Source organism: Glycine max, chromosome 4, assembly GCF_000004515.6.
Source record: "Glycine max cultivar Williams 82 chromosome 4, Glycine_max_v4.0, whole genome shotgun sequence".
Taxonomy (NCBI): Eukaryota; Viridiplantae; Streptophyta; class Magnoliopsida; order Fabales; family Fabaceae; genus Glycine; species Glycine max.
The window spans coordinates 34,567,103-34,593,751 of record NC_016091.4 but is presented as its reverse complement, the minus strand read 5'-3'; the positions used below and the strand labels follow the sequence as shown (position 1 = coordinate 34,593,751).

At 40.8% G+C, this 26,649-nt stretch overlaps 1 non-coding gene across 1 annotated transcript; it reads right to left on the bottom strand.

The window, feature by feature from the left end:
- Positions 1-3,593: 3,593 nt before the first annotated feature.
- LOC113001570 (small nucleolar RNA R71) lies at positions 3,594-3,700 on the bottom strand. The gene has a single exon (XR_003266964.1). It is a non-coding gene; the product is annotated as a small nucleolar RNA R71 (small nucleolar RNA).
- Between the last annotated feature and the right edge of the window lie 22,949 nt (positions 3,701-26,649).

Genomic DNA, 26,649 nt, shown 5'->3' with positions numbered 1-26,649 from the left:
GGGCCCTTTTTTCAACTCACCGTGTGTGCAAATAGTGTTGGTGTTTGAGTGCATCAAATGAATAAATATTTACCTCATGCATACATTTTAAAACACACTAAAAGCATCAAAAGAGTTTATATACACAAGAACATAAGAAAAAAGAAAAAGAACGAAAGGGAAGTCATAGTAAAGAAAGCACACTGATTGATTGGCCTAACTCTCTAACAAATGGTCCCCAGTGGAGTCGCCAACTGTCGCAGCCTACCCTTCGGCGGAAGGGCGACGCGAGGGCTCATGGGTGCATCTTCCAAGAAAGAAAAATGCGCGGAGTCGCCACCAACGTTTATTCGAGGAAAACGTCGGAAAAACCGGAAAGGTGTGGTCTACGAACTTTAATCGTGAAAGGTTTGGGAGTTGTATTTACGCACGGGGAAGGTATTAGCACCCCACGCGTCCGTCACAAGGGACGACAGCCTTTAATCAAATGTGCAAATATGACTTCAATTTGTTTTATTTTCCCTTTTTTATGTTTTTATGTCTTTTTATGCCTTTTTTGTATTTTTATCTTTTTGTGTTCGACAAGGGTGTTTCCCTTGCTTCTACGTATTCCTCAATTGTGATATGGAAATCAGATCTACGTAGTTCTTTGAGAACTAAACGTTGGTTAAATTATTTTTATCCTTTTTTGCAAGATATATTTTTGATTGAATGAAAGGTTATTTAAGGCGTTGGACCATTAAACAATCTTTTGATTCTTTTGAAAGGAGAGAAAACTTTAAGGCATTGGACCATTAATGATCTCTTGTTTTTTTGAAAGAGGTGACAAAGCTACGTGTTGATTCTAGGCTTTAAAAATCCAGGTTTTAACCAATAAAAGCGGAAAAGACCATTTCAAGGCGTTGGACCTTCAAAATGGCTTTTTAGGTGATGACAAAAGTTTGATTTATGAATTGATTTTAGCCTTAGTTCACTTTGGTTATTAGTCAATTTGATTGATGTGCCATCATTTTCTTCTATTTTCTAAACCCTTTTTGCACCATTTTAATTACTGATTGGCCTTAATTGTCAATTAATCAAGCAGTTTTATTATTTGGGCTCATTTAGCTAATTTGATGTTTTTAATCTAATTTCAGGAATTAATGAAACATTGGGCTTAATCCGGATTTTGGTTATGGACTTGAAGAGGGCAAATAAAGCAGTGCTTACCTTAGTTAATTTCTAATTAGGAAATTTCGCAATTTTATTTTATGTTGTTCAGTGTTTATTTCGTTTTGGGCCAGAGTATTGTAATAGGGCCCAGTGACTTTGAGTGACTCTTTTTAAATAGCAGCCTTGGGATTCGTGCAAGGCTATTCTGTTATGCTATTTTATTATTCAGAGCTTTTGTTTTAGGTTTTTACGTTTTTCTGTTCTAAGGCTACTGTTTTCGTTCTTAATGCAATTTTCCGTTTTCTGCTTCTAATTACAATTTCGTTCTTGCTTCTTCTTCTACTTTCATTTACATTTCTGTCTCATTTACGTTTCTGTTTCATTTACATTTTTGTTCATTTACGTTTCTGCTCATTTACGTTTTTGCTTCATGTTTCATTTGCGTTTTTTGTTTGAATCTATGGAAGGCTAGTTTTTTTGGTGTTGTTTCCTTTTGAGGACGAAGCCCAACTCTCTTTGAGGTTTCGTTTGTAATGTGGTTTCCTGGCAATTTTCCCTTCACCAGTTATCCCAAATTCGTGAACATTAATCAGTGCACACTTCGTGTTCGATTAATTGCCTCTGAGCCTAACTTGCGTTCATGCGTAATGGACGAAGGGCTAACTGGTGTATGTGGTGCCTAATCACGTATTGACAACCCTAAGTTGATTTTTGCTTAGTAAATTGAAATAGGGTTGGATTAAGTGGTTGACTGTTAGGGACGAATTCTCCATAAACCAGGATAAGAGAATGGCTTCTGAATCAGAGGAAACAACCCGTTTTTAATATTAGTAGTTTCATATTCCAGTTTACTTGTTCTGCTCTTTAATCACAAAACAAACAACCCCCCCCTCCAATCGTTACTGTTACTGCGCAAGTATATTATGAACATTTTGTTTGTCATTGCTCGTTGGAAAACGACCTAGGATCACTTCCTAGTTACTGCATTTTCATGTTTATTTGATTCGGGTACGGCCTCGATCAAATTTGGTGCCGTTGCCGGGGAGCAGTGTCCAAAGGTTCATAATAACTAGCTAGTGTTGTGTGTTTAATTCTTTCGTGTTTTAAGTTTAATTGTTAGTATTGTGTTAGTATGTGTGTTAGTGTTATTTAGTGTCCTGGTATTTTATTTAGTGTGTGTTCTGTTTCAGTTTTCCTATTAAGCGCTTTCCCTGTTTCAGTTTTGGGATTTTTGCTGTGAATAGTGTTTTGCGACGGACTTAGTGACCACTTTTGCTTGCAGCAAAACAGAGTAGTAGTAGAAATCAAGTAGAGACGGATTTTAGCGACCACCCATGCTGAATTATTTGAGATTTTTTGTTTTAGTAGCTAGGGTTGTTATTTTTGGCTGAATTTTTTTTGTGGTAACTTCTTTTAACCTATATTTTGTGGGAAAAATAGCTAGAGCCTTTAGTTTGGTCAGATTTGAAAGTTCCAAAAAAGTAGCAAATTTTGTGTTTGTCAAAACTTCAAACGGCCATAACTTTTGCTCCGGTTATCAGAATCGCAATTATTATATATGTATTTGGGGTAGAAAAAAATTTCCTACGTCGTAAGAGCCGGCCGAGGTCTCAATCGTCCAAAAATAGTGATTCTGTCAAAAGTTTTTTATTTTTCAAGTTTTATTCACTTATTTTTCTTAACATACCATTTTTTGCTTGAAATTTTAGCCTGAAATTTTTGTGCTATCTTCTCACATTTTATAAGGTTGCTCACAAAATTTCAAGTCATTTGGATATCATTTGAGGGTAGCTGTAGTTCAAACCTGCACCTTTATTTACATGACAAGGCATCTAGTTGTGCATGCTGAATGTAGTGTATGACTAGAGGCAATCCATCTGACTTACAACCCTTTGATCCTGAGATAGATAGGACATTTCATAGATTAGTTAGGCATCATTTTATACCTTTTGATCATCCTGAGCATTCCATTACTGGTGAATCTGTGCATTCTATTATTGGTGATTTTGAACATCCTGATTTGGAGCATTATAATTTTGAGCATTCTGATTCTGAGCATTCTGATTTTGAACATTCTGAGAACATGACACAACCTCCACCCCGTGAGAGGACTCTAAGGGAAATGGTTGCACCTGATTTCACCTACGAAAGCTTGTGCATCCAATACCCTGATGAGGATGTTCTATATGTTCTTAAAACTGGACTGATTCATTTGCTTCCAAAGTTTCATGGCCTTGCAGGTGAAGACCCGCACAAACATTTGAAGGAATTTCATATTGTCTGCTCCACCATGAAACCCCTAGATGTCCAAGAGGATCATATATTTCTGAAGGCTTTTCCTCATTCTTTAGAGGGAGTGGCAAAGGACTGGTTGTATTACCTTGCTCCACGGTCCATCACGAGCTGGGATGACCTTAAGAGAGTATTCTTAGAAAAAAAATTTCCCTGCTTCTAGGACCACAACCATCAGGAAGGATATCTCAGGTATTAGACAACTCATTGGAGAGAGCCTGTATGAGTACTGGGAGAGATTTAAAAAACTATGTGCCAGTTGCCCTCACCATCAGATTTCGGAGCAGCTTCTTCTCCAATATTTTTATGAAGGACTCAGTAATATGGAGAGAAGTATGATAGATGCTGCCAGTGGTGGAGCCCTTGGAGACATGACTCCTGCTGAGGCCAAAAATTTAATTGAGAAGATGGCTTCCAACTCCTAGCAGTTTAGCGCCAGAAATGATGCCATAGTCATTAGAGGAGTGCATGAGGTAGCTACAAACTCAGCTGCATCATCTGAGACTAAGAAGCTTGAAGGCAAACTGGATGCATTGGTTAACTTGGTAACCCAGCTGGCCTTGAATCAAAAATTTGTACCTGTCGCAAGGGTTTGTGGTTTGTGCTCCTCTGCTGACCACCATACAGACCTTTGCCCTTCCATGCAACAACCTGGAGCAATTGAGCAGCCTGAAGCTTATGCTGCAAATTTTTACAATAGACCTCCTCAACCTCAGCAGCAAAATCAACCACAGCAGAACAATTATGACCTCTCCAGCAACAGATACAACCCTAGATGGAGGAATCACCCTAATCTCAGATGGTCCAGCCCTCAGCAACAACAACAGCAGCCTGCTCCTTCCTTCCAAAATGCTGCTAGCCCAAGCAGACCATACATTCCTCCACCAATCCAACAACATCAACAACCCCAGAAACAGCCAACAGTTGAGGCCCCTCCACAACCTTCCCTCGAAGAACTTGTGAGGCAAATGACTATGCAGAACATGCAGTTTCAGCAAGAGACCAGAGCCTCCATTCAGAGCTTAACCAATCAGATGGGACAATTGGCTACCCAATTGAATCAACAACAGTCCCAGAAGTCTAACAAGCTGCCTTCTCAAGCTGTCCAAAATCCCAAAAATGTCAGTGCCATTTCATTGAGGTCGGGAAAGCAGTGTCAAGGACCTCAACCCGTAGCACCTTCCTCATCTGCAAACGAACCTGCCAAACTTCACTCTACTCCAGAAAAAGGTGATGATAAAAATTTACCTAACAATTTCTGTGCAGGTGAATCTTCTTCCATAGGTAATTCTGATTTGCAGAAGCAGCACATTCCCCCTCTTCCATTCCCTCCAAGAGCAGTTTCCAACAAAAAAATGGAAGAGGCAGAGAAAGAGATCTTGGAAACGTTTAGAAAAGTAGAGGTAAACATACCTCTGTTGGATGCAATAAAGAAAATTCCAAGATATGCCAAATTCTTGAAGGAGTTGTGCACTAATAAGCGGAAGCTTAAAGGAAGTGAACGGATTAGCATGGGCAGAAATGTCTCCGCATTGATTGGTAAATTTGTTCCTCAAATTCCTGAAAAATGCAAAGATCCAGGTACATTCAGCATACCTTGTATTATAGGGAATAGTAAGTTTGACAATGCCATGATAGACTTAGGAGCTTCTATTAGTGTTATGCCTCTGTCTATTTTTAATTCTCTATCTCTAGGTCCCTTACAGTCAACTGATGTGGTAATTCATTTAGCTAATAGAAGTGTTGCCTACCCTGTTGGTTTCATAGAAGATGTCTTAGTTAGAGTTGGTGAACTGATTTTCCCTGTTGATTTTTATATTTTGAATATGGAAGATGGATTTTCTCAAGGATCAGTTCCCATCATTCTAGGCAGACCCTTTATGAAAACTGCTAGAACTAAGATAGATGTATATGCAGACACACTATCCATGGAGTTTGGTGATATAACTGTTCATTTTAATATTCTGGATGCTATGAAATACCCATCTGAAGATCTTTCTGTATTTCGTGCTGAAATAATTGACCATGTTGTTGATGAATACATGATTGATCTTTATTCTAATCTGCATGCCTCTCACTCTTCATGCATTGAGTTTGAAATTGTACTTGGTCATATGTCTGAATTTGATGCTGAGAGTGAATCCGAGAGTGATATTGATTGCATGTTTAGTGGTGGTGTTTTACCTCTCGAGATTGATTTTATAGAGTCAGATAGGACTAACCATGTTTCAGGAAGTACACATACCTCTGAATTTCTTTATGAGGTAAAGGCTGAGAAACCATCTCCTTCTACCACTATCCAGCTGACCACACCAGAATTGAAGCCTCTGCCATCAAATTTAAAATACGCTTACTTGGATGATAGCAAGAGTTTTCCAGTGATTATATCTACCTCCCTTGCTGATGAGCAAGAGGAGAAGTTGTTGTCTGTTCTCAAGAAGCATAAGAAGGCTATAGGCTGGACCCTGGCGGACATTCCTGGTATTAGCCCATCCACATGTATGCATCGAATAAATTTTGAGGATGGAGCGAAACCAGTAAGACAGCCACAGATGAGACTCAACCCGGTGATTCTTGATGTAGTGAAGAAGGAGATAACCAAGCTTTTGCAAGCTGGAATCATTTATCCTATCTCCGACAGCCAATGGGTGAGTCCCGTCCAGGTAGTCCCAAAGAAGACCGGCCTCACAGTGATCAAAAATGAGAAGGAGGAGCTGATTCCTACTTGGGTGTAGAACAGTTGGAGAGTCTGCATTGACTATAGGAGGCTGAACCAGGTTACCAAAAAGGACCATTTTCCCTTGCCATTCATTGACCAAATGGTTGAACGCCTGGCAGGTAAATCTCACTACTGTTTCCTTGATGGTTTTTCTGGTTATATGCAAATTACTATTGCTCCTGAGGATCAGGAAAAGACCACATTCACCTGCCCCTTCAACACTTTTGCCTATAGGAGGATGCCTTTCGGCCTGTGCAATGCCCCTGGTACCTTCCAGCAGTGCATGATTAGTATTTTCAGTGATTTTTTATAAAATTGCATAGAGGTGTTTATGGATGATTTCACTGTATATGGATCCTCTTTTGATGGTTGCTTGGATAGTTTGGAAAAAGTTTTGAATAGATGCATTGAAACTAACCTTGTTCTAAATTTTGAAAAATGTCATTTTATGGTTGAGCAAGGTATAGTTTTAGGCCACATTATTTCCAATAAGGGTATTGAAGTAGATCCTGCAAAAATTTCTGTTATTTCACAATTGCCTTACCCCTCTTGTGTGCGAGAGGTGCGATCTTTTCTTGGTCATGCAGGATTCTATAGGCGCTTTATAAGGGATTTTAGCAAAGTAGCCCTTCCACTGTCCAACTTGTTGCAAAAGGAGGTGGAGTTTGACTTTAATGACAGATGCAAAGAGGCTTTTGATTGCCTCAAAAGAGCGCTGACTACCACCCCCATCATCCAGGCACCCAATTGGACAACCCCTTTTGAGCTTATGTGTGATGCATCAAATTATGCATTGGGGGCTGTCCTTGCTCAGAAAATTGATAAATTGCCCAGGGTGATATATTATGCTTCTAGGACTTTAGATGCTGCCCAAGCGAATTATACTACTACTAAGAAAGAGCTTCTAGCCATAGTTTTTGCTCTTGAAAAATTTCGATCTTATTTGCTTGGTACCCGCATTATTGTTTATACTAACCATGCAGCTCTAAAGTACTTGTTGAAGAAGGCTGATTCTAAGCCTAGGTTGATCCGATGGATGCTCTGGCTCCAAGAGTTTGACTTGGAGATCCGTGATAGGAGCGAAGCACAAAATCTAGTTTCTAATCAATTGAGTCGGATCGAACGTGTATCAGATGCGGATTCACCCATTCGGGATGATTTCCCGGATGATCATTTGTATATACTGTATAGTATTTCTGACTCTCTTTCTACTCCCTAGTTTGCTAACATTGTCAATTATTTAGTTGCCTCTGTTTTTCCTCCCTTAGCATCTAAGGCCCAAAAAGATAAAATTAAAAGTGATGCTAAGCATTTTATTTGGGATGACCCCTACTTGTGGAAATTGTGCAGTGATCAGGTAATTAGACGATGCATTCCAGATCATGAGACTGACTCAGTCCTACAGTTCTGTCATTCTTTTGCACCGGGAGGTCATCTGGATGTTCAAAGGACAGCTCGCAAAGTGCTTGATTGTGGTTTTTATTGGCCCACCATCTTTAAAGATGCGTGGAAGATCTGCAGCACTTGTGAGCAGTGTCAGAGAGCAGGAAATACACTTACATGGCGACAACAAATGCCTCTGCAACCTATGCTATTCTGTGAGGTATTTGATGTCTGAGGTATAGATTTCATGAGCCCTTTTCCTGTCTATTTTGGTTATGTTTACATTCTCCTTGCAGTTGACTATGTTTCAAAATGGGTGGAAGCCAAGCCCACTAGAACTAATGATGCTAAAGTTGTTTCAGACTTTGTCAGGTCTAATCTATTTTGCAGGTTTGGAGTACCTAAAGCAATTGTTAGTGATCAAGGAACCCATTTTTGCAACAGAACAATGCATGCCCTGCTTAAAAAGTATGGGGTGGTACACAGGGTATCCACACCATACCACCCCCAGACCAATGGACAGGCAGAAATTTCTAACCGGGAAATCAAGAGAATTTTAGAGAAGATTGTGCAGCCAAGCAGGAAAGATTGGAGTACCAGGCTTGATGATGCTCTCTGGGCACATCGGACTGCCTACAAAGCACCCATAGGAATGTCTCCTTATCGGGTTGTCTTTGGAAAGGCATGTCATCTTCCAGTGGAAATTGAGCACAAAGCTTACTGGGCAGTGAAGACTTGCAACTTCTCTATGGATCAAGCTGGTGAGGAAAGAAAGTTTCAACTGAGTGAGTTAGATGAAATCCGCCTAGAAGCCTACGAGAATGCCAAGTTCTACAAAGAAAAGACCAAGAAGTTCCATGATAGCATGATAGTTAAGAAGGACTTCATGGTTGGGCAAAAAGTGTTATTGTATAATTCTAGGCTTGGACTCATGAGTGGTAAGTTGAGGTCTAAGTGGATTGGTCCTTTTGTTGTTACTAATGTTTTTCCTTATGGTACAGTTGAGATCAAAAGCGACTCCACAAACAAGAGCTTCAAGGTCAATGGACATCGACTTAAGCCATTCCTCACGAACCCTTCTTTAGTGGACGTAGTGGTGGAAGAGACTTCCTTACTCCACCCTACTCTTCCTCCACCATGACTTAGGGAGTTTTTCTTTTCCTATCTCCTTCTTTGCTTTTATTACACTTGTCCGATTCTATTTGATGATTTAATTGTTTTTAATCTTTTAATTGTGCTACATTGAGGACAATGTGTTGTTTAAGTATGGGGGGGAGTGTTCTTTGGTTTTGCGTGTTCTTTGGTTTTGCTAGTTTTGTTGGTTTTGTTAATTTGTTAGTTGTGTTAATTTGTTAATGTTGTTAGTATCGTCGGATTTTTAGTTTAATATTTTGGGTCAATTTTGTGTGCATGTACGACTTTGCATGTTTTTCTTTGAATTATAGGATATGTTCAAGAAATTGGTAATTGTTTTGAAAATAAAAGTTCTTGACATTTTGTGACTTGAAATCCTTGATTCTCCTCTACATGTCATGATAGTTTTGAAAGCTCCATTTGAAAGTGATGAGTTTACCTTTGTGAGAATTTGAGCCATCCATCATCATAATCATTTGGTGTGTTTTGCCCCATTGATTGCTTGCACAATAGCCTTGGCTTGATTCTTGTTGATGCTTCCTAATTCACATGCATATTTGGAAATGATTGAGGCAATTTTGTTCTTATAAGCTTCTAGCCAAATGGACTTACCTTGAATTAATTCCTTTGATAGCCCTTCTGAGCCTTGTTTCCCTTTCCTTGTTTTGAAGCTCACTACAAGCCTTAAATGAAAAACCATGATATCACCATATCCTTAAGGAATTTTGGAGCTTTGGAATTGTTTTGGGAATAAGTGTGGGGGGGGTTTTGTTTCATTGGATAACTTGTTTTGTTGGCTATGCTTCATGATGTATTTTGGGCCATACTTGATGTACATTGTATATTGGTTAAATGTTGGACATGCTGAATGAAATGTTGTTTCTCAAAGGCTATAGAGTAAAAAAAAAACAAAAAAAAAATCGAAAAAAGAAAAAGAAAAGCAATAAAGTTGAATAAGATCTTAAATGGCACAAGAATGATGAAACTCTTGGTTCTACTCTTTATGTTTAAATTTTATCTTTACTTCTTTTTATTTTCTTATTTTTTCTTAATATGCACTTATTCCCCATTGCTCCTCTATTCCTTTGGGATTTAGCCACTTATTCCATATTTTTCCATACCTTGTCCTTGGCCCCATTACAACCTTAAAAGTCCTTTTGATCCTCATGTGCTTGTGTTTATGGGGTGATTGTCAATTTTAGAATCTTGCCAAGTTTATGTGGTGTTTGTTTTCATGGGTGCTTTGAGGGTAAATAGTAGCCTAGACACTTGAGAGATAGAGTGTATATCTTGTGAGGCTTTATCACTTTTCATTCTTGAGCTGATTAACTGTTTTGCCATGATTGGGTTGCTTGGATGATTTTCATGAATGTCTTGACTTTTTGGATCTCCTTATGTTAGATGTTACCCATTCCTTTCATTCCTTGATGTTCATTGAGAAATATGTGAATGTTTTTGTTTGTCTCTCTTTGATATCCTTGGATTTTGTTCTTTGTTTCATTTTGCCCAGGAGTGCAAAAGGCTAAGTATGGGGGGTTTTGATGTGCCATCATTTTCTTCTATTTTCTAAACCCTTTTTGCACCATTTTAATTACTGATTGGTCTTAATTGTCAATTAATCAGGCAGTTTTATTATTTGGGCTCATTTAGCTAATTTGATGTTTTTAATCTAATTTCAGGAATTAATGAAACATTGGGCTTAATCCAGATTTTGGTTATGGACTTGAAGAGGGCAAATAAAGCAGCGCTTACCTTAGTTAATTTCTAATTAGGAAATTTCGCAATTTTATTTTATGTTGTTCAGTGTTTATTTCGTTTTGGGCCAGAGTATTGTAATAGGGCCCAGTGACTTTGAGTGACACTTTTTAAATAGCAGCCTTGGGATTCGTGCAAGGCTATTCTGTTATGCTATTTTATTATTCAGAGCTTTTGTTTTAGGTTTTTACATTTTTCTGTTCTAAGGCTACTATTTTCGTTCTTAATGCAATTTTCCGTTTTCTGCTTCTAATTACAATTTCGTTCTTGCTTCTTCTTCTACTTTCATTTACGTTTCTGTCTCATTTACGTTTCTGTTTCATTTACATTTCTGTTCATTTACGTTTCTGCTCATTTACGTTTCTGCTTCATGTTTCATTTGCGTTTTCTGTTTGAATCTATGGAAGGCTAGTTTTTCTGGTGTTGTTTCCTTTTGAGGACGAAGCCCAACTCTCTTTGAGGTTTCATTTGTAATGTGGTTTCCTGGCAGTTTTCCCTTCACCAGTTATCCCAAATTCGTGAACATTAATCAGTGCACGCTTCGTGTTCGATTAATTGCCTCTGAGCCTAACTTGCGTTCATGCTTAATGGACGAAGGGCTAACTGGTGTATGTGGTGCCTAATCACGTATTGACAACCCTAAGTTGATTTTCGCTTAGTAAATTAAAATAGGGTTGGATTAAGTGGTTGACTGTTAGGGACGAATTCTCCATAACCCAGGATGCATCGAGAAATCGAGGTCTATGTGGACCAAGTCTAAGACCGAGGAGGAACACCTTGTCAACTTGTGGAAGTTGTTCGAAAGGCTTAGGAAATATCAATTGAGGTTAAACCCTACTAAGTGCACCTTCGGGGTCAAGTTAGGTAAATTGCTAGGTTTCATCGTAAGCCAGAAAGGGATAGAGGTGGACCCCGAAAAGGTGAAAGCCATCCTTGAGATGCCAGAACCGCGTACTGAGAGGCAGGTCCGAGGTTTCCTAGGGCATTTAAACTACATTGCCAGATTCATATCACAGCTCACCACTATTTGTGAGTCGTTGTTCAAACTCTTACGCAAAAACCAATCCATCCGCTGGAATGAGGATTGTCAAGAGGCATTTGGAAGGATTAAAAAGTGTCTCATGAACCCTCTTGTGCTTATGCCGCCAGTACCCGGAAGGCCTCTCATCTTGTACATGACGATTTTGGACGAGTCGATGGGATGTATGCAGGGGCAACATGACGAGTCCGGGAAGAGAGAGTGCGTTGTCTACTACTTGAGTAAGAAATTTACGGCCTGTGAAATGAACTACTCCCTGCTCGAAAGAACGTGTTATGCTTTAGTCTGGGCGTCCCACCGTCTAAGACAATACATGCTGAGCCATACCACCTAGTTGATATCCAAGATGGACCCAGTTAAGTACATCTTTGAGAAGCCTGCTCTCACAGGGCGGATCGCCCGGTGGAAGGTTTTGCTATCCGAGTTCGATATAGTCTACGTTGCCCCAAAGGCGATAAAAGGAAGCACCTTGGCAGATTATTTGGCTCAGCACCCTCTCAACGATTATCAGCCCATGCATCCCGAATTCCCAGATGAGGACATCTTGGCCTTGTTTGAGGAAAAGCTAGACGAGGACAATCAATGTATACCTTTCACAGCCAGGCTGGGGTTCAACTGCACCAACAATAGGGCTGAGTATGAAGTGTGCGCCCTGGCCGTCCAGGCAGCAATTGACTCCAATGTCAAGCTACTCAAGGTGTATGGGGACTTAGCACTGGTGATTCATCAGCTGAGAGGGGAAAGGGAAACTAGAGACCCCAAGTTGATACCCTACCAAGCCTATATCAAGGAATTGGCTGGTTTCTTTGATGAGATCTCCTTCCATCACATTCCCCGAGAGGAAAATCAAATGGCAGATGTGCTTGCCACTTTAGCGTCCATGTTCCAGCTAACACCGCACGGGGACCTACCGTACATTGAGTTCTGGTGTCATGGTAAACCCGCACACTGTTGTCGGGTGGAAGAGGAATGGGACGGTAAGCCTTGGTATTTCGATATCAAGCGATACGTTGAAAGCAAAGAGTACCCACCGGAGGCCTCCGGCAACGACAAAAGGACATTGAGGAGATTGGCGGTCGGCTTCTTCATGAGCAGAAGCATACTATACAAGAGAAACCATGACATGGTTCTGCTACGCTGCGTGAATGCTAAGGAAGTAGAAAACATGCTGGGGGAGGTCCATGAGGGCTCTTTTGGTACACACGCTAATGGGAACGCTATGGCTAGAAAGATCTTAAGGGCAGGTTACTATTGGCTCACCATGGAGAGCGATTTCTGTCTCCATGTGAGCAAGTGTCATAAATGCCAGACATTCGCAGACAATGTCAATGCTCTGCCATTGCCTCTGAATGTCTTGGCCACACTGTGGCCGTTTTCCATGTGGGGGATAGATGTGATTGGGGCCATAGAGCCCAAAGCTACAAATGGACATCGTTTCATCCTAGTGGCGATCGATTACTTCACTAAGTGGGTCGAAGCCGCATCATACGCTAGCATCACCAGGAGTGTGGTGGTCAGGTTCATTAAGAGGGAAATCATCTGCCGATACGGTTTGCCATGGAAGATTATCACGGACAACAACACCAACTTGAATAACAAGATGATGTGGGAAATGTGCGAGGAGTTTAAGATCCAACATCACAATTCCACGCCCTACCGACCAAAGATGAGCGGAGCCGTGGAGGCAGCCAATAAGAATATCAAGAAGATTATCCAGAAGATGACCGTGTCATACAAAGATTGGCACGAGATGCTCCCATTCGCATTACACGGTTACCGAACATCAGTGTGCACATCAACCAAGGCAACACCGTTCTCATTGGTATATGGAATGGAGGTTGTGCTACCGTTTGAGGTGGAAGTCCCGCCATTAAGAATCTTGGCGGAATCCGGATTAAAGGAGTCGGAATGGGCCCAAGCACATTTCGATCAGCTTAATCTCATAGAAGGCAAGCGTTTGGCCGCCATGAGTCATGGGCGTTTATATCAGAAATGAGTGAAGAACGCTTTTGACAAGAAGGTACGTACGCGCCGGTTCAACGAAGGGGACTTGGTGTTGAAGAAAGTCTCCCAAGCTCTGAAAGACAACAGAGTAAAGTGGGCCCCGAACTATGAAGGCCTTTCGTTGTAAAAAGGGCTTTCTCCGGAGGGGCCCTGGTGCTCACCAACATGGATGGCGAGGAGTTACCTTCACCCGTGAACTCCGACGTTGTCAAGCGATACTACGCTTAGGATCTGGGGCAATTGAGGAAGTCGCTGCATGTTCTTTTATTTTTTGTGTGTCCTTCTTGGTTTCCCCCAAGGATTCCTGTCCTCTGTAATTTCTCATCGCAGTCTTTTAAAAGAAAAGAAAGTGGGATTGAGGTTCCGGTCCTCACTTTGTGTCTCATACTATGTCCAGAATTTGATAACCTGAGCCTTTTTACTCAGTCCATGGGATGCCCCAAGCGCTTAATTAAAACTGAACCTGACTAGTTTTCACTAAAAAGATTATTGCATTTGTAAACGATCATGTATACGCATACACATGCATATTTTGACAGGAGCAGAGTCGTCTAAGGCAATGGTCAAATGCTGGGCCGGATCCAAAGGTAGAGACCAATCAAGGTAAACGGTAACGCGGCCACAGTTTGCCGCGCAATGTCGTTTCCTGCTTTCAGGTACTTAGGGACGGACGCAAGTAAAGGCTAGGATCACGATCGATGGATCGTCATCCCATGCCCAGCTCTGGACAAGCGAAAAGCACAGCTGGGAGGCAACCTAGTATCCTTTAAATTCCCAGTAATTATTATTGTTGTGTCTTTAAAGTAAATGTCAGATGCCTAATCTACCCTAATGGGGTTTGAGTAAGCGAACGCCGACCCATAGAGAGCGCATACCTGTGTCTTCCCAAAAAAAAAATAATATATAGGGTTAGCTCGCCTGGCGAGCACCTATGCACTTGGAAACATAAAAATGAGGGAGGGGGAGTTTCTCTCCTCCCTCATTCAAAAAATGCAAATACCCACGGAATTTCTAGATTTTCGCCCCTAGGCCACCTTTTTTGTGCTTTTGCTTCCATTCTTAGTGTTTTTGGTCACTCCATACAAGTAAGTGCACTACCCTTTGGTTTCTAGCTTTCCATTGATACCTTTTATGCTTTGAATGGTACATAATTTTGCCAATTCTGTGAGACAATTTGGGGCAAATTTATGTTTTGTTTCTTTGAATTGAGGGGTTGTAGGGGATGGCCTTAGGCCTAGGGTGTGTTCTGCAATGATGGGGAAAGCCACATTGCCCCTATTCCCTTGTTATTAGTGCCCAATAGTGTGCCCACCAAGTGCTCGGTGAAATGCCTCAATGGAATTTGGGCATGGTTTTGTGAACTTTGGATTGTGGGGCTGACTTGTGTGTATATGGACAGCTTGTAGAGGTTAGAATAAGTGCCAAAATTAAGTACTTAGACCTAGGAATCCAAGCCTTTGGTTTTGAGTGCAAGAAAGCATGAAAATGAAAGCATTGTGATAGGGATTTCCCTTTAGGCCAGCAATCGATTTTTGGGCTGCACCATGATGTTTGCCTTACACCTAGATGTTTGAGAATGTTGTTCATCATGCACATATAGATGTAGAGTAGGTGGCAAAATACCTCACAAGATGTATGTATGTTTCATATAGATAGCAAAAAGATACCTCACCAAAAACCTTGTTGAATTGAAATGTAATTTGGATAGCAAGACACTTGAATACGCATGAAATGTAATGTTTTTTTGGTAGCAAAGACTCTTTGAATATGCATGTGTACAAGTTTATCAAAGACGTGCGTGTATATGATCTTTGGGTAGCAAAAATACTTCAAGTATGCATGTGTATAAGTTTAGCAAGGAAATGCATGTATGTAATTTAGGTAGCAAAATGCTTTGAATGTGCATGAGTATAGTTTTAGGTAACGAAGCATCTTGCGTGCATGTATGATCATAAAAGTATGTATGTGAGTTTGCCCTAAATTGATGTTTGTGTTGGAAGCAGTTGTATGCCATTTTTTACTTGGTCAGTCTTTAAAATGACATTTCCTTGTAAATTTACTTTCCAAACGTTGTCTTCGAAATGGATCCAAAAAAGCTTTCCACGAAGAGCTCTAGAAGAGACACCGTGACAGAAGGGTCCAATGCCACCCCCGAGTTTGATAGTCACCATTTCCGGAGCACCGAGCACCAACAGCGCTTTGAGGCCATCAAAGGATGGTCGTTCCACAGAGAGAGGCGCGTCCAGCTCAGAGAGGATGAGTATACGGACTTTCAGGAGGAGATAGCTCGCAGACATTGGACGTCGCTGGTGACTCCCATGGCTAAGTTTGACCCTGAGATAGTCCTAGAGTTCTATGCTAATGCTTGGCCCACAGAGGAAGGAGTGCGAGACATGCGTTCATGGGTGAGGGGTCAATGGATTCCCTTTGACGCAGATGCCCTCAGCCAGTTCCTGGGTGACCCGCTAGTTTTAGAGGAAGTCCAGCAGTGTGAGTTCGGCCAGAGGAGGAACAGGGCCGACGGGTTCGACGAGGAGGCCATTACCCAGCTGTTATGCACACCGGGGCAGGATTTCGCCCGGACCGCTGCAGGGAGGCGAGTGCGGATCATGTGCACCAGCATGACCACTTTGACCTAGACGTGGATGACACTGCTGCTCAACAATGTCTTGCCTAGCGATCATAACTCCGATCTCCCTCTGCCTAAGTTCCAGTTGGTGTACGCCATCCTGACACGGATGAGCGTCCACGTGGCCCAGGTGATTGTTGACGCCATTTATTAGTTTGCAGGTATGCCACCCACCAGGCACCCTCTGGACCTGGATAAGTCTAACAGGGCCCTGGGGTTTTCGGCATTGATCATGGGCCTCTGCCAGTCATTCGGGGTTCCCGTCACCCCCAGTAAGGTGATCCGACCGCCGATCACCCGGGCCTTCATCGAGAAGTACTACACGCCTAGGCAGGCGCAGGGTGATGCACATCAGGTCGCAGACGCACCGCCACCGCCTCATCAGGTCGATCCCACTGGATCACTAGGCATGGAGTGTTATCTACAGCACTTGGTTCGCCAGCAGGCGGCCAACCACCGGGGGCAGGTGCAGATACATGAGTGTCTCTACCGGTTCAGCCTCAGTCAACAGAGGCAGGGTTTCGCTTCTTTTGCATGCCCTACTCCAAAGCAGTTTGGGGCTGAGGTCGCATGGCCCAGAGACTGGCCCGAGGCCCAGGCAGGGGAGGAGCCCGCAGGATCCCCTGGTGAGGCAGAGGAGGCCCGTATGGATGAAGAAATGACTGACTTGCTCGGTTTCTTGGGAGGAAGCGGAGCTATGTGACCGAGGTCACCGCACTTTTGTTATTGACATTATTGTTTTCTGTTATTGTCTATATTGCTATTGACATTACTGTTTTCTGTTATTATCTATATGGTTACTAACGTTGCTGTTATTATTTTTTGGTTTTTCTGTTTGGCATTATGGCTCTCAATTATTTCGTCACTGTTTTTTGTGACTTATCATTTCGTGCGTTTTGTCGTTTACCTTGTTGTTAGATGTAAGTAGGTAGTGTGCGCCCTCCTCCGCACAACCTTTTCAGAGAGAAAAAGAAAAAAAAAGGGAGAGAGGAAATGAACAAATGATAATAACTTAAAAAGGGAGAAAGAGAGGAAAAAAAGAAAAAAATAATAATAAGTGGTCTAGCTAGAAAACCCAATATGCTTTTGAAAAGAGATAACTTCCAACTTTTCTTTGAAATTTTTTTTTTTATCATAACCAGTTTTTGAAAAAAATGTGAATACACTTGAAGGGTAAATGCTGTGAAAATTTTCTGAACACCCAAAATAGACTCGAATGAATGCATAAATTGATAAAGGAGCATATTTTGGAAACATTGGGTTAACTTAAATAGAGAAAATGAATCCTGAGCCTTAGTGTCACATGACCATGAAAACTTGATGCTTGAGTGTCCACATGGGTGCATGCATGACCAGTTTTGCATAAAATTTCCTAATCATCATTGTTGCATGTGTATCATGGAAATAATGTGAGACATTCCCTTTATCCCCGAACCGCTGGCCAAACCCTGACAGATATCATGTCCAGCCGTTCTACAAGCCTTGAGCCAAAATCCCAACTTACCATAAACCTTGCCCTCGGAAGAAAACAAAAAAAAAAAAAGAAAGCAAAAGAAGAAAATTCTCAATCAAAGAGTGAGAGAAAGCAAGAACACGAAAGAAAGAAAATTCCCGATCAAGGATTGGAAGAAAACAGAAGAAATATGCAGAAAGGTCTTTGGACCAGACAACATCTGAACAATACAGAATTGTCACCAAGTAAACAAACAAGAAAAGAAAGGAAACCACAACCTAAAGTGGTCCTCTCCCTTTGATTGCCAACCAAAATCCTGTGCGTCGGTGGCTTTTTCACCTCACAATAAACAAAAACAGAAAAGGAAAAGGCCAAAAACACTCAAAGCCAAATTTCCCACCAAAAAACCATTCCTGAGGAAAAGTCCTATTGATCCATGATCACGCATGTAATCTTTAATTTGATAGGAAATAATTTGCAAAATCAAGTCATGACATATCTATGGTTCGGAATTAGGATGAAACACTTACCCATGTGAGATTGATACACTTTGAGTCATTTAGAAGCGAAATGCTAACGTCCAAAATCTCGTTTATGGTTATGAGAAAATTTCATCAGCATACTCTCCTTCCTCGGTAGACACATTGCTTTTCATCCAAAAAGCATATGTTGCTCTGATCAGTTGGAAGTTTTGTCTCTTTACTAAAGCATGTTTGCATTTTTAGTGAAGAAAACACCGAGACTATTTTAGTCTCACAGTTATCCAGAACTACGTAGGTCTGAGAACCTCATTGGGGATACGTAGGAGCAAGAGCCTCGCTTTTTTCGGCCGCCCCACAATCTCTATTATATTGATCCTGAGGTCATGTGACATACGGAGACAAATTATGGTCATTCCGCACACCTTTTTGCCATTCAGAGACAATTGTGTCTGATTGCACGCAGAGACAAATTATGGTCATTCTGCGCCTTTTTGTCATCCAGAGGCGGTGAGCCCGATGACATGCGGAGACAAATTATGGTCATTCCGCACACCTTTTCGCCATTCAGAGACAATCGTGTCTGATGGCACGCAGGGACAAATTATGGTCATTCTGCGCCTTTTTTCATCCAGAGGCGGTGAGCCCGATGACATGCGGAGACAAATTATGGTCATTCCGCACCCCTTTTTGCCATTCGGAGACATTCGTGTCCGATGGCACACAGAGAAAAATTATGGTCATTCTGCGCCCTTTTGGCATCCAGAGGCGGTGAGCCCGATGACATGCGGAGACAAATTATAGTCATTCCGCACCTGTTGACATCCAGATACGATCATGTCCGATGGCATGCAGAGACAAATTATGGTCATTCTGCCCCTTTTGTCATCTAGAGGCGGTGAGCCCGATGACATGCGGAGACAAATTATGGTCATTCCGCACACCTTTTTCGCCATTTGGAGACAATCGTGTCCGATGGCACGCAGAGACGAATTATGGTCATTATGCGCCCTTTAGTCATCTAGAGGCGGCGAGCCCGATGACATGCGGAGACAAATTATGGTCATTTCGCACCTTTTGCCATCCAGATAGGAACATACACATTAGAGCCACAACTAACATACACAGTCATTGTTTCACTCAAGCTCAAGTGTTTAGGCTCATTCCATCATAAACAACTAACACAAGTCCCAACCTTTGCATTTCATCTCATATCATACAACAATGAACACACAAAATGAATCTGAAGGACTTTCTAGGCTTGTAATGGGGTTAGGCTGCCAACAAATCATGGTTTTTCTAGGATTCAAAAGCTTAGGTTCTAGGAGAGCATTCATCCATAGATAAACCTTTACTTTTTCATTCATTCACACCCCATAGTTGCCTTTTATTTAGGCACTCAGCTTCATTTCATTATTTTGCAACATACACACTTATTAATTTCATTTGTTCTTACAGTTTTTTTTACACAAGATATACAGAAATATTATGCGTATATACAGCAATAGTGTGTGTATTCTATGTACTTTGACCATTTCAATTCTTACCCAGTGCCTCCCCCAAATTTGGGACAATTTTACCTTGATAATTACTCCCCCAAATTTGGGACAAATTTGCTTTGAACCACATTTCCTGTGGATGAGGCTCTCCTACAACCTAATCCAAGGTAGCAGGATATAACATTGTATAGGCTCAGGGTTCAATCAATCAATAATTCATTCAACTCAAACTGGGAGCAAGGGATAATTCATTCAAGCACGTGGTCAGCTTTTTGGCTAAGTGGCTATCACAATCAAACATGGCCTTGATCATCCTCAATTTCATGCATTCAATCCATACTTCAAAGATTCATGCAAAAATTAGTACTAAATGATAGTCGTTTCTCTTAAAATTTAAGGATCACACTCTCACCGGGATATGGTCAATGCATTCCTTCATAATCAATCTGACAAACTAACTAACATTTTTAGTCATAATTCGAATCACATGCTCATTCTCTTCTAATGGCTGCAAGCTTGATCAAAACAATTATCTAATCATTCCAATCCACTTAAATCATATAGTTGCTCGTTCAAATCATTCATAGACACTCATTTCATGCAAAACAATCCACTACATATCAAATTCAACCAGTTCACTGTTCAAACACGCTTTTTGTATAAGCTATCAACTCAAAGTACTGAAATTTAAAGAACTAAAACATAAAACTGAAATTTAAATGACTGAACATAAATCATAAAATAACTGAAATAAACTAAAATGCTCAAAATGCACAAATTTAAATGTCTTGTTCCTGTGGATCCTCCCGTGCATGCTCATTGAGATCCAACACCTGAGTAGCTGGTGAATCCTGAGGGATAGGCTGCTCTAGCTCATATGCTAGTGCAGATGGTATGGCATCATCAGGTACGGGTACTGGGGATGGCTCTGGGATCTGATCTGTGGAATTCTCCTCGTCTTGAGCCATGTGTACACCTGCATCAAAATAAAAGGGCTCAGGAAGGGTGAGCTAATCCTCCCCCTATGCTGCTGCTGCTGGCTCCTCTGGCTTAGGATCCTGGGCTGTGGAGGCCCCACCCCCTCCAGAAGGAGAAGGCTAGGCTCCGAGCCAGGCCACCTATGCGTCAAACTCATCCATGCTCATGATGGATGCCAAGCCTAAACCCTGAAGGCTCTGCATGATAATGGAGTGCCCCCTGTGTAAGCTCTGGGGCATGGAACGAAGCATTTGTGGTGTAAATGAAAAATCTAAAGGTCCTGTAGATAAAGGAGCTAGAAGTGGTATCTTAGTAGATGGAGGAGGAATAGCTGGAATCTGAATGGGAGGTACTAAAGCTATGGAAGAAGAAGGAGTTGTTGTCTCTGGTGGAGCTGAAGCAGTGAGGACCTCTGATCTCTTGCCCCTAGCCTTCCTTGGCCCTCTAAATGTCATTGTTGGATCATCTAGATTCCAACATTTCTTCTTAATATATGCCAAGTTAATGGCAGGGCTCAAGTTCTCCAGGGATCTAGAATATGATTGGACTCCTCTAACCTTGCATAGAGTTGTGATCAAGGCAGGGAATCCAAGTCTAGATGTATCATGTTGTGCAGTAAAAGAGATCTGGTGGGAGATGAGGTCCCCCATATTCATCTCCATCTTCATAATGATGCCATAAATCAACTTGGCTTTGTCCAAGGTGACATCAGATGTGTGGGAGGTAGGAATCAAGTTAGAGAAGGAAAGAACACTCGTTGTCTGAGCTAAAGTGATCATATTCTTCCTCAATATCTTCAACGGCTGACCATCAGCATTTAGCTCGAATCTCGTCCCTAGGATAAAGAGCTTAGCAGCCAACTCCTGAGGATAAGGCCTCAGGAGTGCAAACCTGGAATAAGCACACAAATTTTCCCCCTCTTCCAGAATTATAGGGGTCTTCAGGAATGTGTTCAAAGTATTCTCATCAAATTTCACTAAGTGACCTCTCACCCTCACCTGCTTAGGTGATTTATCCTCGAGGTCGTAGAGGTTGGTGTAAAATTCCTTCACAATGCCAATGTCTATGCTGCTGTCATTAAAATCAGTCAACTCCTCATCGTAGTCTCTTCTCTCAAGTTCCTCCTTGAACTTGTCGAACTCAGTGTAATAAACTATCACATTCCTCTCTGGTAGTAGTTTCCTAGGCACCACAATATTTGTATACCTCTCACAAGCTTCTTGAGATGTGAACTGAGACAGATCAAATCTGACTTGGGAAGGTGTAGAAGGAGCCCTCCTTTTCTTAGATGCCATCTGCAAAATATAAGACAAAACACAAGAGATTAGCACAGGTTATTTTCACAAAAACATCAAAATAAAACTGAAATTTTGACTGGGCACTTAGCGCAGCAGGCTAAGCTTAGCGCACCTTAAAAAATTTTACTCAGCTGCTAAGCACAGCAGAGTGGCGCTTAGCCTGAAGACACAAAAATTATTTTTTTTGAAGATTAGGCTTAGCGCAATAGCTGAGCTTAGCCTAAGTCTACAATTTTTCAAAATAGAAGAGAGTCATAGCTTAGTGCAGCATGGCGCGCTTAGCTCAGCCTCATCAAAATGACACTCAGGCTTAGCGCACAAGGCGCACTTAGCCTAACTACAAAAACTTAAAAGACAGTGAGAGAGTTGAGCTTAGCGCAGCAGGGTGCTTAGCTCAACCTCCTCAACACATAACAAGGGCTCAGCGCAGCAGCTACACTTAGCCTTATTCAAAGGAAAACTTACAGAAGCATAGTGGCGCTTAGCCTAATAGGTCAGGCTTAGCGCTGAACAGAAAATTCCCAAAATCTTAATATCTAAACACTAGTGCCGCTTAGCGCACATACGCGCTTAGCGGGCTCATCACTTTCGTTCATCAGTAGGGATGAATGGGCTTAGCGCGACATGGTCCGCTTAGTGCGTTCATCTGGAAATCCAAAATTTTAACAGATACGATGAATAGGCTAAGCGCAGCAAGCGCGCTTAGCATGTTCATCGCAATTTCCAAACAGAACCACATGGGTCTTCACCCCTTTCAGCCACATTGCCCCTAATGGGCTTCTAAGTTACCTAAAATCCTACATTGATTAACCCTAAAGCTAGTAACCTTAATCTAACAACATACAACTAACAAAACGAGAAGTCGTCTATCCTAAGGTTTGAAGGATGAAAAATAAAAATGGAAATGTACCCACTTACTTGGATTGTTCTTGAAATGAAGCAAAGAAGATGCAGACAAGCAGTACACACTCGCAGTAGAAATACACACTTGCTCAAGGTTCACAAAGGCAGAAGCTAAAGGTATTTGGGGTAACACCCAAGTGCCTCAGCCTTTAGTTTTTTAAAAAACTGAAATTCGTATGGTGCGCTTAGCGCAGAGCTGCACTTAGCATGCCCATGTGATGTTTGAGTTTAAAAACCCAAGTGCTTAGCCTAGCCTCGCGCTAAGCCCAACTTGAAGGTTTAAGGTCCGGATGTAAGATCCATTGGAGCGTGTAGGCCTAGGATCTTCTTCATCAATGGATTCCATTGCTTCTTGAAAAGATGAATGGCAGCGGAATGGAGAAGGAAGAGAGAGAGGAGATGCCACTTCAAGGAGACGATGAGTCTAGAAGAAGCTCACCACCATAGGAGGCCATGGATAAGAGCTTGGAGGAAGAAGGAGATGCATGAAGGGAGAGGAAGAGAAGAGCATGAAATTTGGTGCTCTAAAAGAGCTCTGAAATTTAAAGTTTAATTTTCAAATGATCAAAGTTCGAAAAATGCACACACAGCCTCTATTTATAGCCTAAGTGTCACACAAAATTGGAGGGAAATTTGAATTTCTATTCAAATTTCACTTGAATTTGTGGAGCCAAAATTTCACTAATTATGATTAGTGAATTTCAGATATGGTTCAGCCTACTAATCCAAGATCAAGTCCAAGATTCTCCACTAAGTGTGCTTAGGTGTCATGAGGCATGTAAAGCATGAAGGACATGCACAAAGTGTGACTATATGATATGGCAATGCGGTGTAGCAAGCAAATGCTCACCTCCCCCTCTAAAATTTAATTGGATTGGGCTTCTCCCAATTCAATTAAATTTATTTCTCAACACACACATCAACTATTCACTTACTGCATGTGAAATTACAAAACTATCCCTAATACAAAAACTAGTCTAGGTGCCCTAAAATACAAGGGCTGTAAAATCCTACATTTCTAAGGTACCCTACCTACATTATGGAGCCCTAAGTACAAGGCCCAAAATTAATGAAACCTTAATCTAACATTTGTAGAAGCAAGCTTCATGATGATGAATCAAGATTGATTCAAGGAGTTTTGATGATAACAAAGATGATGACAAAAAGCCCAAGAGAATGAGTTCAAGATTGAGTCAAGAACACTTCAAGAATCAAGAGAAATTTGATTTCAAGATTCAAGAATCAAGTTTCAAGATTCAAGTTTCAAGAATCAAGAATAAAGAATAATCAAGTTGAATATTCAAGAATCAAGAAAAGACTCAATCAAGATAAGTACAAAAAAGTTTTTCAAAACATTGAGTAGCACACAAATTTTTCACAAAACCTTTTACCAAAGAGTTTTTACTCTCTGGTAATCGATTACCAGTTTATTGTAATCGATTACCAGTAGCAAAGATTGTTTTCAAAAAGTTTTCAACTGAATTTACAATGTTCCAATTGATTTCAAAATGGTGTAATTGATTACCAGATATTGGTAATCGATTACCAGTGTGTTTGAATGTTAAAATTCAAATTCATTTGTGAAGAGTCACATCCTTTCATAAAAAGCCTTGTGTAATCGATTATCAGTGACGAGTTTTGAATAAAAATCAAAAGATGTAACTCTTCAAATGGTTTTCAGGTTTTTCTAAAGGTTATAACTCTTCTAGTGGTTTTCTTGACCAGACATGAAGAGTCTATAAAAGCAAGACCTTGACTTGCATTTTAAGAACATTCATCACTTACTTACAACCTTTACAAACAATCATTACAATCTTTTACAACCTTTGAATCTCTTTGAACATCTTCTTCTTCTTCCTTTGCCAAAAGCTTTCTAAAGTTTTTTGGTTTTCCAAACCTTGAAAACAAAAGTGTGTTATTCATCTTTTTCATTCCCTTCTCCCTTTGCCAAAACAATTTTCCAAGGACTAACCGCCTGAATTCTTTTTGTGTCTCTCTTCTCCCTTTTCCAAAAGAACAAAGGACTAACCGCCTGAATTCTTTTGTGTCTCCCTTCTCCCTTGTCAAAGAATTCAAAACGGCACAGTCTGAGAATTCTTTTGATTCTTCCCTTTCCCATAAACAAAACATTTCAAAGGACTAATCGCCTGAGAATTCTTTTGTTACCCCATTCACAAAGTTTCAAAGGACTAACTGCCTGAGATCTTTGTCTTAACACATTGGAGGGCACATCCTTTGTGATAGAGGTAGAGGGTACATCTACTTGGGTTGTTGTGACTGAGAACAAGAGAGGGTACATCTCTTGTGGATCAGTTCTAGTGGAGGGTACATCCACTAGGTTGTTCAAAGAGAACAAGGGAGGGTACATCCCTTGTGGATCTTTGCTTGTAAAGGAATTTACAAGGTTGAAAAGAAATCTCAAGGACCGCAGGTCGCTTGGGGACTGGATGTAGGCACAGGTTGTTGCCGAACCAGTATAAAACTCTTGTGTGTTTGTCTTCTTCTTCCCTACTCTTTTAATTTGCGCTGTGCACTTTAATTACCGCTTTTACTTTTGGTTAAGTTTATATTCATGTTCTTTACTTTCTTAACAACATAGTAAAAGCCTAAGAAGAATTAGATTTTTAATTAGTAAAGGTTCGTTAATAATTAATTCAACCCCCCCCCCCTTCTTAATTATTCTGAGGCCACTTGATCCAACAAGTGGTATCAGAGCAGGTATCTTGTAGAAAGTCTAACCACTTCAAGATTCATGGCCTCTTCAAATCCTTTGTTTCCTGAAGGAAATTCCATTCATGGACCACCCATTTTCAATGGTGAGGGTTACCATTATTGGAAAACCCGTATGCAGATTTTCATTGAAGCCATAGATTTAAACATTTGGGAAGCAATAAAAATAGGACCTTACATACCCACAATAGTATATGCAAATACTAGCACCACAACACAAAAACCTAGAGAAAAGTGGACAGAGGAAGATAAGAGAATAATCCAGTATGATCTTAAAGCCAAAAACATTATTACGTCAGCCCTAGGAATAGATAAGTATTTTAGAGTGTCAAACTGCACAAATGCCAAGGAGATGTGGGACACTCTCTAACTAACACATGAAGGAACCACTGATGTAAAAAGATCTAGAATCAATACCCTTACACATGAATATGAATTGTTTAGGATGAACCCTAATGAAAACATCCATAGCATCCAGAAAAGATTTACACATATAGTAAACCACCTTGCCTCTTTAGGAAAAATCTTTCCTAATGAAGATTTAATCAATAAAGTTTTAAGATGTATAAGTAGGGAATGGCAGTCCAAGGTAACTGCTATTTTTGAAAGTAAAGATCTTTCTTCTGTGTCTCTTGCTACTTTATTTGGAAAATTGCAGGAACATGAGATGGAACTCCAACGACTTAATCGAAATGAAGAAATCGACAAAAAGAAGAGAAGTATAGCCCTTAAAGCCTCATCATCAATGCAAGAAGAAAATGAAGAAGAAGATTCAAATGATGAAGAAGACTTCTCACTCATTGTGAAGAAGTTTTAGAAATTTGTCAAGAAAAGAAGAATCGAGAGGTGTCAGAACTTCAACAATGGAAGAAAATCACAAGAAGACTCTCAAGTTCTTAGATGTTACAAATGCAACCAACTTGGTCACATCAAGGCTAATTGTCCTTCAAATGAAGAATGTCCTGAGAAAAGTGATAAGAAAAGGTATGATGAAAGAAGGACCAAGAAGGCCTACATTGCATGGGATGACAATGATTCATCCGATGGTTCAGAAAAGGAGATAAATCTTCTAACCAGGGATTATGAGAGTGATGAAAACAGTTCTCAAGAAGGTTAAACAAAAATCAAAAGTATGACTTTCATCTTTGAAGATCTAGACATCTTTAATCATGAAAAAGGTAACATCAAAACCATTCTCTTGTTAAAATTTGTTTTTGGTTGAA